General features: G+C 46.9%; 1 long non-coding RNA gene across 2 annotated transcripts in view; it reads left to right on the top strand.

Annotated features, from left to right (window-relative positions):
* Positions 1-9,875, top strand: part of LOC110397196 — a 67,489-nt gene that overhangs the window by 56,006 nt on the left and 1,608 nt on the right. The window contains exon 5 of one of the 2 annotated variants that reach the window (XR_002437609.1): positions 3,463-7,058. The exons of the other annotated variant lie outside the window; for it this stretch is intronic. This is a non-coding gene — a long non-coding RNA (uncharacterized LOC110397196). Of the gene's footprint in view, positions 1-3,462; positions 7,059-9,875 lie in introns of those variants that run through there. 2 annotated transcript variants of the gene reach the window in all.

The raw sequence follows: 9,875 nt of genomic DNA, 5'->3' as shown, positions 1-9,875 counted from the left end.
TGAGTAAATTTGCATGTTATGTTGACTTAAAGCTAAGCATGGGCCTAAATGCCAAGATGAGTTTAGTCTAGCTGCGGTCAGAAAAGAATTGGGACGCTCAGCACATGTATGTATGTCACAGGCATAAATAAGCACAGTTTCTGGGATGTAAAGCTTAATGGCATTTCCAGGATCATCAGAAACTCTGCTGATTTATGCTTGCAGCCAGTGTGACTCTGAATTTTATTTTAAAGAGCTGATAAACTAAGGTAGAAAAGGGTATTAGTAGATTCAATGTATTTGTATATATTACAGACCTCATGAAGAATCTTAGTAACTTCAGGAGAGGTCCTGGTTTGAGTTTAACACCTGCTAAAAAGAGGAAACCAAACACAGGAATAAATTGCCCTTCCTTGCTTCTTTTACCCTGCCCTCCTCCCCTGTGGCCTCGATACTTCATTTCTGCTTTCTGTGGGAGCTGACATAACATGCTGATTGCAGTACATTATTGTGGCTAATCAGTGTTTTACCACATCTTGAGGAATTCCAGGGCTAATCAGGCTGCATACTTGGCAAACGCAATGAAACTGCATACAATGAAAGGCAGCTTCTCGGGCGTGATTTTGTGTTGCGAATTAGCGCCGACTCGAGAGTCAATGAAGTCAGCTCAATTAAGATGGCTGCTCTGGAGGACAGCACTCGTTGTCAGTCAGAAAGGCAGAGGATACGGTGTGAGGGTGGTCAGGGGATAAATCATAAAGAGGAAAATATTTTAATGCCGTCATATAAATCAATGGCATGTCCTTACCTTGAAAATCACGTTCCCTTTTGGTCACCTTATCTCAAAGGCATAACAGAAATAGAACGGTCCAGAGAAGGGCAAAGAAAATGTGTGGAGCCATCTGAGAGCCTTTCATACGAGGCTACATTAAAAAGGGCAGGATTATTATTTAGTTTGGAAAGAAGAAGAGCGGGAGGAAATGCGGCAGAGGCATATAAAATAATGAAGGGCATAGATCAGGCCAGTCTAGTGCTTCTCATTATGTTTCTCTGTAACAATGGAGAAAGAGAGGACTCGAAATAGAACAACAAGGGGCCAAAGAGCGATTAATTAAAGCGAGGGAACGCAGACCAGCACATGGTTCGTGCGATAAACGTGCGGAACTTAGCGCTGCAGGACGAAGGAAGCCCAAATGATTTACTTTAGTAAAGCCCAAACACAAGTTTGGTTTCTGATACTCATGTTTTAGCTTGCACACAGTCTTTCTCAACTAGGATTTAAGTAAGATCTGTTGTTGCTCCTCCCTCGGGGTTAAATGACTCACCAGCTGGGCTGGAGCCATGCATTTCTCCCCATAGCAGAGCATTGCCCAGGGGGGTACAGTGAGAGGCAGGAGAGGGACTGAGCCTTTCTTTGCTGCATTCAGCACTGGTTGCTCTCGGAGACGGGATCTGTGTTACGTGCCACGACAATCTGTAAATTATTGCCCCCTGGCAAACCGTTGTATCAACTAAGAATCCTCTGTACAAAGAAGGGCCTCTTATGTCTCTTTAGGGTCTGGGTTTTCCTTCCAGTTTGTGCTCCTCATTTTCTGCCTGTAGTCTTGTCAGAGTTACAGCTGCTTCTTGTGTTTTCCCTTTCTTATTTGCCTTTAGTCTCATGGTGACTATAGAATAAGAATCAATGTACGCCATGAGCCTTTAACAGCCTGAACACTGGAAGACTAGTGTAATCATTACATGATCCCCACATTATTAATGCATTTTATTAGGTATCTTTCCCACTACGTCTGGCAGTTTCACTTGAGGTAAGATAAAAGCAATCACAATGCTGAATAAATACAAATAATATGTTAAGGAACAGTAAAATGTTGTGTTATCCAGGACACTCTGGAAGATACTGCACTGCACCTGCACCCGAGCTCTGTGTTTAGTCACTGGGGCTCCTGTTCTCCACTTACTTTTCATTAATAAATATTACAAAAATTCACCAGGCTGCTTTGCTGTGAATAGAGACTTGTAGTTAAACTTAGGGGGTTCCTTTTTTATTTCTTCTTTTAAATCTCCTCTTGGATTAAAATAACAGAATACAGTGAAGAAGCTGAAAATCTTTCTTAACTTCTTATTTGGGTACTCCCAGCTACTTGCAAGCTTGTTTGGTAGAGGAAAAGCAGAATGACTTTGTTGTCAGCAACGTGACTCTGATTTGTAAAATACAATTTCCTCTAAGGATACCTGAGTACACTGACTCAGCTTCTGCTTAAATGGAACGTTGAACGCTGTCCTGCTAAGTGAGTTTGAGCTGAAGAGGTCTGAGCAATGTACAGTAAAAAACCTCACAAATATTTCTCATATTAAAATAGAAATATCTGAAATATCCCGTGACCTTGTCACGTTTGCTTTACCTGAACAACAAGAGGTCAAATCACATTAGTACAAGTACTTGCAAAGGCTGAATCTTCGGATTGTTTTTCTAAGTATTCACGGGGACTGAAATTCCTCACTGTGCTGAGGGCTGGCAGTGCTCAGCTCTCAGCTGTTACCCTTGCTAGCCCCATCCTGCCATATACAGCAAGTTTGTGCTGTCTGCATTTCACCCTATGTGACCTACACGGTCCCCCCCGCCCCCAAAATGAAATTTTCCCTCTTCCTGAAAGCTGTCTCCTTCTTGCCCGTGGCTTGCAAGGGTTGTTCCATTGTTCACAGTGCCGGTGTTTGGCTCTTGTCTAGACCAATGCTAGCTCATCACAATACCCCTGTCAACACCGCGCCATGTACGTGTTAACTGCACTATCTTGCTGTTGTCAAATGGCTGTGCTGTCAAGGAGTGTTTAAATGTAAAAGATATAGGTGACAATGTGAAGCTGGAGCTTCGCGCTTGAAAATCTGGATTTTAAGTTGTCTGCAGCACAGAAGTTGAAAAGCTGAGACAGTTTTACAATGAATGCAAGCAGTTTAAGCAAGCTTGTAGCTATCAAGATTGTGGATGTATGTTTTCCCTCTGAAAGGCGCTGCCTTTCAAGAACACAAGTGTGGCATTTAGGTGACACTGCGCTGCTCATCCACGTGCCCTTTCTGGGGCTGACTCTGCTTCTGTCTCCTCCTGTCTGCACACACTGTAACTCTCAGGGTCTGCAGTGACCCTGCCACAGGCTACAAGACCAGCGAGCTGCAGAGGAGTCTAAACTTCTAGTGATGTAGGAAAAGATGACAATGAATAAAAAGCAGTGCTTTTTTCTACTTCTATCAGTTTCATTTCAGATCTGCTTTTTTTTTTTTTTTTTTTTTTTCCCCTTCTCCCTCTTCTTCTGTGTGCCAGAATTCCCTTCTAAGCTTTACTTTTGATGATTTTCCCTGGCGTTTTTTGCCCGCCTGCTTGCTTCTAGGTTTTTATATTTAGTCCAATACCCATAGTTGTTTCCTGGTCTTCCCTCAGTTCTTACCCTTTTATATTAAAAAACCTTCATCTGCATGTCTTTATAGGGGATGAACAGAGATCTCATGGGTAGCCCTCAGAGGACGATGAGGAAAGAAGCGGGACAGCGATACCTGCTCACAGATTGCGTGGTGGGCAAACTTCCTAACATCCAGCATTTGTTGAGAATAAATCTGAGTTTCTGACTTAATCGGAAACAAAAAAAAAAAATCAGAAACGAGAAAAAGCTGCTTTCCTTCCTCTTTCTGTTCCACCGAAACAAGGGAGGCAGCACAGACTGCAGCAGCCCTCAGAGAGGGGACTGGTGTCAGAACAAGACTGATGGGTCACGGTGAAACATGGTGGTAATGAGGACGTTGGCTCCAAGAGACCAAGCTCCAGGATGCCCTGTTCATCCTGAAGAAAAAGCAAGCCAGAATTCGGCAGAGCATTGTTAAAATGCTATAACCATTTCACGGCCAGAAAATGGGGAAAAGGCTAGCTTGTGTGTAAGCTTTCCCTCTGCTTTCCTTCTCAGCCACTTCTGTGGGATGGCAGGAATACAGTCTGCCAGTTACCTGGTCAAGAAGGAGATCCAGAGCGTGGTGGACTCTGCCACACCTCAGTTCTCATTCTGTTCCTCCGAAAAAACAGACCTGGAAGAGTAGATGGGCCTTTCCAAAAGGAGCCCTGAAATGCAGCCAGCCTGGGGTAAAGGGCATGGCCAGGTGGGCCTCCTTCTTGTTGTCCATCCTATTCATCCATGATTATAGACATCCCAGAAGGCAATTCACCTTAAGCATGTGGCTGGTGCTGTAAGTCTGCCTTGGTGGAGAGGACAGAAAATGCTGTGGCTCTGCAGAGCTGCTCACTTCTTCCCTTTTCCTTGCTGTCATACAAGCTGCAGCAGGCCTTTCACCTCACTTTGACTTGGTAGTTTGACTGGCCAGGCCTTTTTGTTGCCCTCAGTTGGAGTACAGTCCCCAGCCACATGTAAAGTAGAAAGCAAACTTTTGTTAGTCTGTGGCCTGTAGTTCCTGACAGATTTAACTGGAAATACATCTCCGTGAACAACCAGGTGAAGTTCCTTGTCTGGGCTGTGGCAGTGTGTCAGTGGGTATGTCCCAGCACTCTTCACGGCAGTGCAGGAGTTTGCAGACAAGCTGTCATCTAGTTGGAAATGTTGGGGTGCACTAACTGGCAGGAGTAGGACAGCCCTGAGTCCTGAAGAGAGCGTGACCCCAGGAAGGGCTGAGTCAATTGGGAGCAGCCCATAGGGCATGAACCGTCACCTGAGTGCAGATTAATTACCAGTGATGCTCATGCAAAAAAAAGAGGGGGGCAATTTTCTTTATTTATTTTTTTTTTTAATTTAATCACAGTTCCTATATCCCTCGAGAAGAGACTACCTTTGCCTAAAAAAAAAAAAAAAAAGAAAGAAAGAAAGAAAGAAAAAACCTTGACACTTGCAATTAGTCATTACCTACTGTTGCTTGCCATTTGCTGGCAGATCAAACTGCAATCTGTTGCGCTATGACAGATCAATTTCTGCAACCCACAACTTCCCTACAGAGCTGAGCCAAAATGAAACAACTTTCTCATTCTCCTTTTCTACCCCAGGTAAGAAGATTCCCTGTCCCCTTCGTGCTGCAGCCTCTGGTTAGCTGACATTCTTTAGTGGAAAGGAGCAGATGGGAAGGAGAAGAGAGATGGGAAGAAAAGAGCTTTTCTTGATGTAGTGCCCTCAATCTGAGTACATGCGCAAGTTAATGTGAGATCAGCCCTCTTCCCGGAGCAAGCTTCTGCACAGTCCTAGAATAGCATTTTGGTTACTGGATGCTGTATGAAATGCATCCATGCATTTTTTCCTGAACTTGTCCTTGCGTTGTAAGCCTCATCTCCTGCCAAATGTTTGGTCAGAGACAGGTGGGATGCTTTACATTGGATTGTTGGTTACAAGACGAGAGACTAACATGGGCTTCCTTTCAGAAAAGTGACGGCTGGCTCTTCTGTGAGAGCTGCCCTTCATCTTGCCTTTGTGTAAGAGGATGCCAGGGACCCGACAGTTGCACTGCAAAGTGTTATTCCTGTAGAAAACTGTAGTCATCTTTGCATTATCTCCAACAGTGCTTAATTAAATTGCACTAATGGTTGGGACACAGAAGTAGGATAGAAGAATTTCTTCTTTTCTACTGCCTTTTGTAGCTTTTGTCACCTGACTTGGTAAGCCCACCTTCGGTGAAAAAATAGCACAGTGACATTTTCAAAACATGCGGTCCCTTGAGCCTGGAACCTAGCACAGACAAGAAAGCCCAGCTTGATTCCAACACTGCTTTGTGATGTGTACTCTTCTTTTTCAAGAGCTGGGCTGCAACAGCTGCTAAATACAGAGAAAGGGGGAAAAGGTTGCTATTACACAGAGTTTAGTTGTACAAAAAGCAGATGCTTTATATGGATTTTGCGTGCGAGCAAGCTCGGCTTTCCAAACCATTCTGGGCTTGTTGCTCGTGCCACCTTCAGAGCTTTTGCATAGCGATAAGCAGCCACCAGATTATTTGCTGCCTTACTCAGTTCCCCAGACGGCTCAATCCCCCGTTACGCTTGGTGCCATCAGACCCTGCTGGGGTCACTGAGCACAGAGATTGGACAGCTTCTTGCAAGGAAGCCCTTTGCTTTTCAAAGAAGGGAGGAAAAACGGGCAAACCTTCTCAGAGTTAGAAAAGTGCAGCTTTGCGTGGGGCTGGATCGATGGAAGCGCTGATATCTCAACACCTGAGCGAGGGGCCAGCTTTTCCGAGCAGTGCTGGGAGCTGCTGCCGTGTGGGAATAACGAAGAATTCCCCCGTGTTATTGCCAGGGATGGCGAAGGCGAGGAGATTTAATTAACCACACCTAAACGAAACGTTAGCAATAGGAAGGTCCCGGGACCTGTTCTCCAGCTGTTTCTTGCCGCAGCGTTGTCCCGTCGGTGCGGTGCCGTGCCATAGGCGTAAGCCAGCCCCACCGCTCTCTCCTGGGGCTCGTTTGAGATTACACCGCTGTTTTCCAAATGCAAAGCGGAATGCCTGGGCTGAACGTTTCACAGTGAGGAGGAAGCAGTCGTTTTAGGGTTACCCCAACTCCCCCCATCGTCCCGCACCCTGGTGGTTTCACCTCACGTGAGCATTGCGCACGCTGATCTGCACAGCGCACTGTCCAGGAAGCTCTACGTAAGAACATGGAAAAACTCCTTCTGAGGCAGAAATTTCAGTCTGATGTTTGTGGCAAATAACGCATAGATTCTAACTGCAGCCCCCACCAGGAGCTGGGAGGATGGCAGGCTGTTTTTAAACACCTTTAGTCACTGCTGAGAACGGTATTTTCCTTATCAAGGATAATAGGAAACTTCCCATTTGTGCCTTTTAAGGAAGTTATAGAGGTGAATGCGTACTGAGCAGTTGTTTGTAATTCCATCCATTAATTTGTTCATAATCATTTAGGAGTGCTGTTCTGGTAATGATGCTCAGCTTCCGAATTCCAGGATTAAAATGAAATCTGAAACGCACTCTGTAGAAACCGGGTCTTGGATATGTGCAGAAATTCAGAGGTGCAGATGGGAATTGAGACTTTATCAAATTATTTGGCTTTCATTAGAGCTGAATAAATAGTAACTTGCAAAACCTAATTCCATCCAATTTCTTTGTTCTGGAAAATTACTACCTATGCTTCTGGCTTTCCTAGTTCCCGTGTTCCTATGATGGCAAGTGCTTCCTCCCCTCGGAGCATTTTGTTTAAGCATTTAACCCCTCTATTCCCCTCTCTCTTCCCTCACCCACACGTAGGCATTTCCAAAGAAGCGTGTTTGTAAACACGCACTTTCTGAATCAGCTCTGAGTACAACCCCTGTGCAATTCCTCTTCTTCGGTGGTTGAGGCTTTCGGAGCCCTTCATTTTCCATCGTGCTGGATGGAGGAGGAGCTCATGGTTGCGTCTGAGCAGAGCAGCTGCACGATGAGCTGGTGCGCTCACTCGAACTTCCACAAGGTGCTAGAGCTCCGTGTTTGCACGCTGGCTTGCCGAGGGCTGTGTGAGCTGGTTCTCTGCACCCAGGCGCTGGCTCCGCTCCACAGATATCAGCTACAAACAACGCTAGAAAACATCCCTAGCGTTGCATACAGCGTCAAGAGTCTGTTTTTTTTTCCCCCATCGCGTTCCTCTTATTGTTTCATTTCCAGCCCTCTTGCTAGCGGCTGCCTTTGTGGCACTCGAGCTGTGATTAGCTGGGCGGGCCAGCAGCTTCCTCTGGAGCCAAAGCCAGCTGGGCGAGAAGACTGGCAACTCCGCTCCGTGCCGAGCGCTGCCTGCGTCGCTGCCTTTGTCACCTCCAGAGCTCCCTGATGTGCCCAGCCTGCGTGGGCCGCGGTCCCGGAGCACCAGGAGGTGATCGGGAGTCAGAGCCCCCTCATTACCACCAGCACACGGCGTTTATTTTGACAGAGCCCCAACCTAAAAAGCTGCCTGATAGCCGAGGGGCTGGGAGAAGGGAGGAGGAGAGGGTCATCCACTTCTAATGCTGGAAACCCTGTGATAATCTGTTCCATGCATTCAAATGAAAATATGACTTCTTGGCAGAGAATAGCATTATAATGTAAAATCCCATATGCTGTTATACAGTATGTTGCAATCTGTTTTACTGCTGCCTCTATTCTAACGAGAGAATACTGCCAATAAAGCAATTGAAGATAACACTAATTGCTTATTTCTGTGATCCATAATTTTTATGGCCGCCTTATAGCTCTTTAGTCAAATAGATGTTTTTTGGCCTCTCAGATCTAGAACTCATGTACTGTAGCGACTGAGGCTGAAAAGCTGCACGCTGGCCTGGGAGATTTTTCTAAGCTGATGAATAGCGCGTGTGCGAAGGGGAAATAATTGAAAAGTGTTAAAGAAAATAGAAGTCTTAAATCAGTCATAACAGGTCATAACACTGGATTTCATCAATATTTTCAGTATAAATTGGGTTTCTAGTTTCTTCAGAACGATGTCTGACTTTGGAAGCGCTCCGATGCTCTGGTTCTACAGAATAAAGCCGCCTTTTCCGAGCAGCAGTGGCTGTGTAGCATCAGTGCCACAGACAGAGCTGACACTGCTGCCAGCTGAGGCCAGCCAAGCCCTGGTCTTTCTTCTTCAGACGGGGGCTAATGCTGTGAATGAGCGGCTCTCTCACATACAGGGTGGATCTTTCCACCTCCTCGTGGCTCCTGTGTCATCGGAGTTCCTTCCCACGATTGCAAATCAAAGGTGAAATGCTGACCATAAAGCTTTGGAGGGAATGGGCTGGGTTCACAGCCCGTGTGGGGCTCCCTCCATGCTCTTAGGTGGCCAACGAAGCCACAGATCTGGGCCTTCCCACGCCGTGCTGAGGTTGTGCAGCAGCTTCTAAAGGCAAACCAAGGGAAACGCTGTGGTATGGCCCAAAAAGGTCTCTTGCTCACTATGAGGAAGCCGAGGGGAGGTCAGAAACTTCCAGAGCACCTGTGTGCTGCTCTGACATTCAAGGCACTCGCCTTATTCAAGGCAAGCATCCTCCGTGTTTGCAGCGTGGAAGAAGAAAGGTGCACACAGCATCGTTTGCTGAGCAGGAAGCAGCTCCTTGCTCAGCTGTAGCTTGCTGCTGTGGGGAGCACGGATGGGGCAGCTGGGTGCTGCTCCAGGGGCTAGCTCCCACCGGAGCCATTTCCCACATTTGATTGCACTGGTGCTTAGTGCTTGCGTGCTGAAGGACCACAACTGGCCGTGTCCCTTGAGACAGTGTCAGTGTTCCTGTGGTTCTGCCTGACGGCAGGGATGGCCTCCAAGGTTGTTCACAGCAGGGAAGGGCAGCGTCTGCAGGTCCTCTCCAGCGTGCAGGGGCAGGTGCCAGCCTTTTGCCCCGGTTGGAGGCAGCAAGACAAGTACAGACAGACTGCAGCTGCCTTTCACATCATGGCGTGGCACGGCACGGTGTGTTACGCCAGGGAGCAGCCTCATGGGCAGAGGGAAGGAGCCAGCCAGGAGCAGGTAGAGCAGTATTTAGGACTCTTGGGAGCATTCCCGTGGGCTGGTTTCCCCTGCAGTCCCCAAGGGCAGTTCTTTGCTGCAACCAGGAGGTGCAAACTGTGCTCAGCCCTGTGCAGACAGAGCAGCCGGGGCGACGCGTGCTGTGTTGGAGCTGGGCTGCCTTCAGCACAGGCAGCAATACGGGGTGACTGAAGCACGGGGAGGAAAGCTACAAAAACAGGCTTAATGCTGCTCTTTGCATTCCATTGAAAGCACTTCTGGGTGATATTTGTGATTTCTCTGAAGCTATTCATTACCAGCGTATCAGCGGTGCGCATTCATTTATGCATGTGTAATGAAAGGGATGTGATCACAACAATGCTGTGTAGAATCCAGCCTCCGTATTCTTCTGCAGGTAAAATCCCCGTTGACTTCAGTGGCTGTGAAACTAATATATAAGTAC

The sequence above is a fragment of the Numida meleagris genome, chromosome 3, assembly GCF_002078875.1.
Source record: "Numida meleagris isolate 19003 breed g44 Domestic line chromosome 3, NumMel1.0, whole genome shotgun sequence".
Lineage (NCBI taxonomy): Eukaryota > Metazoa > Chordata > Aves > Galliformes > Numididae > Numida > Numida meleagris.
This window is presented reverse-complemented; position numbering and strand designations above follow the sequence as displayed.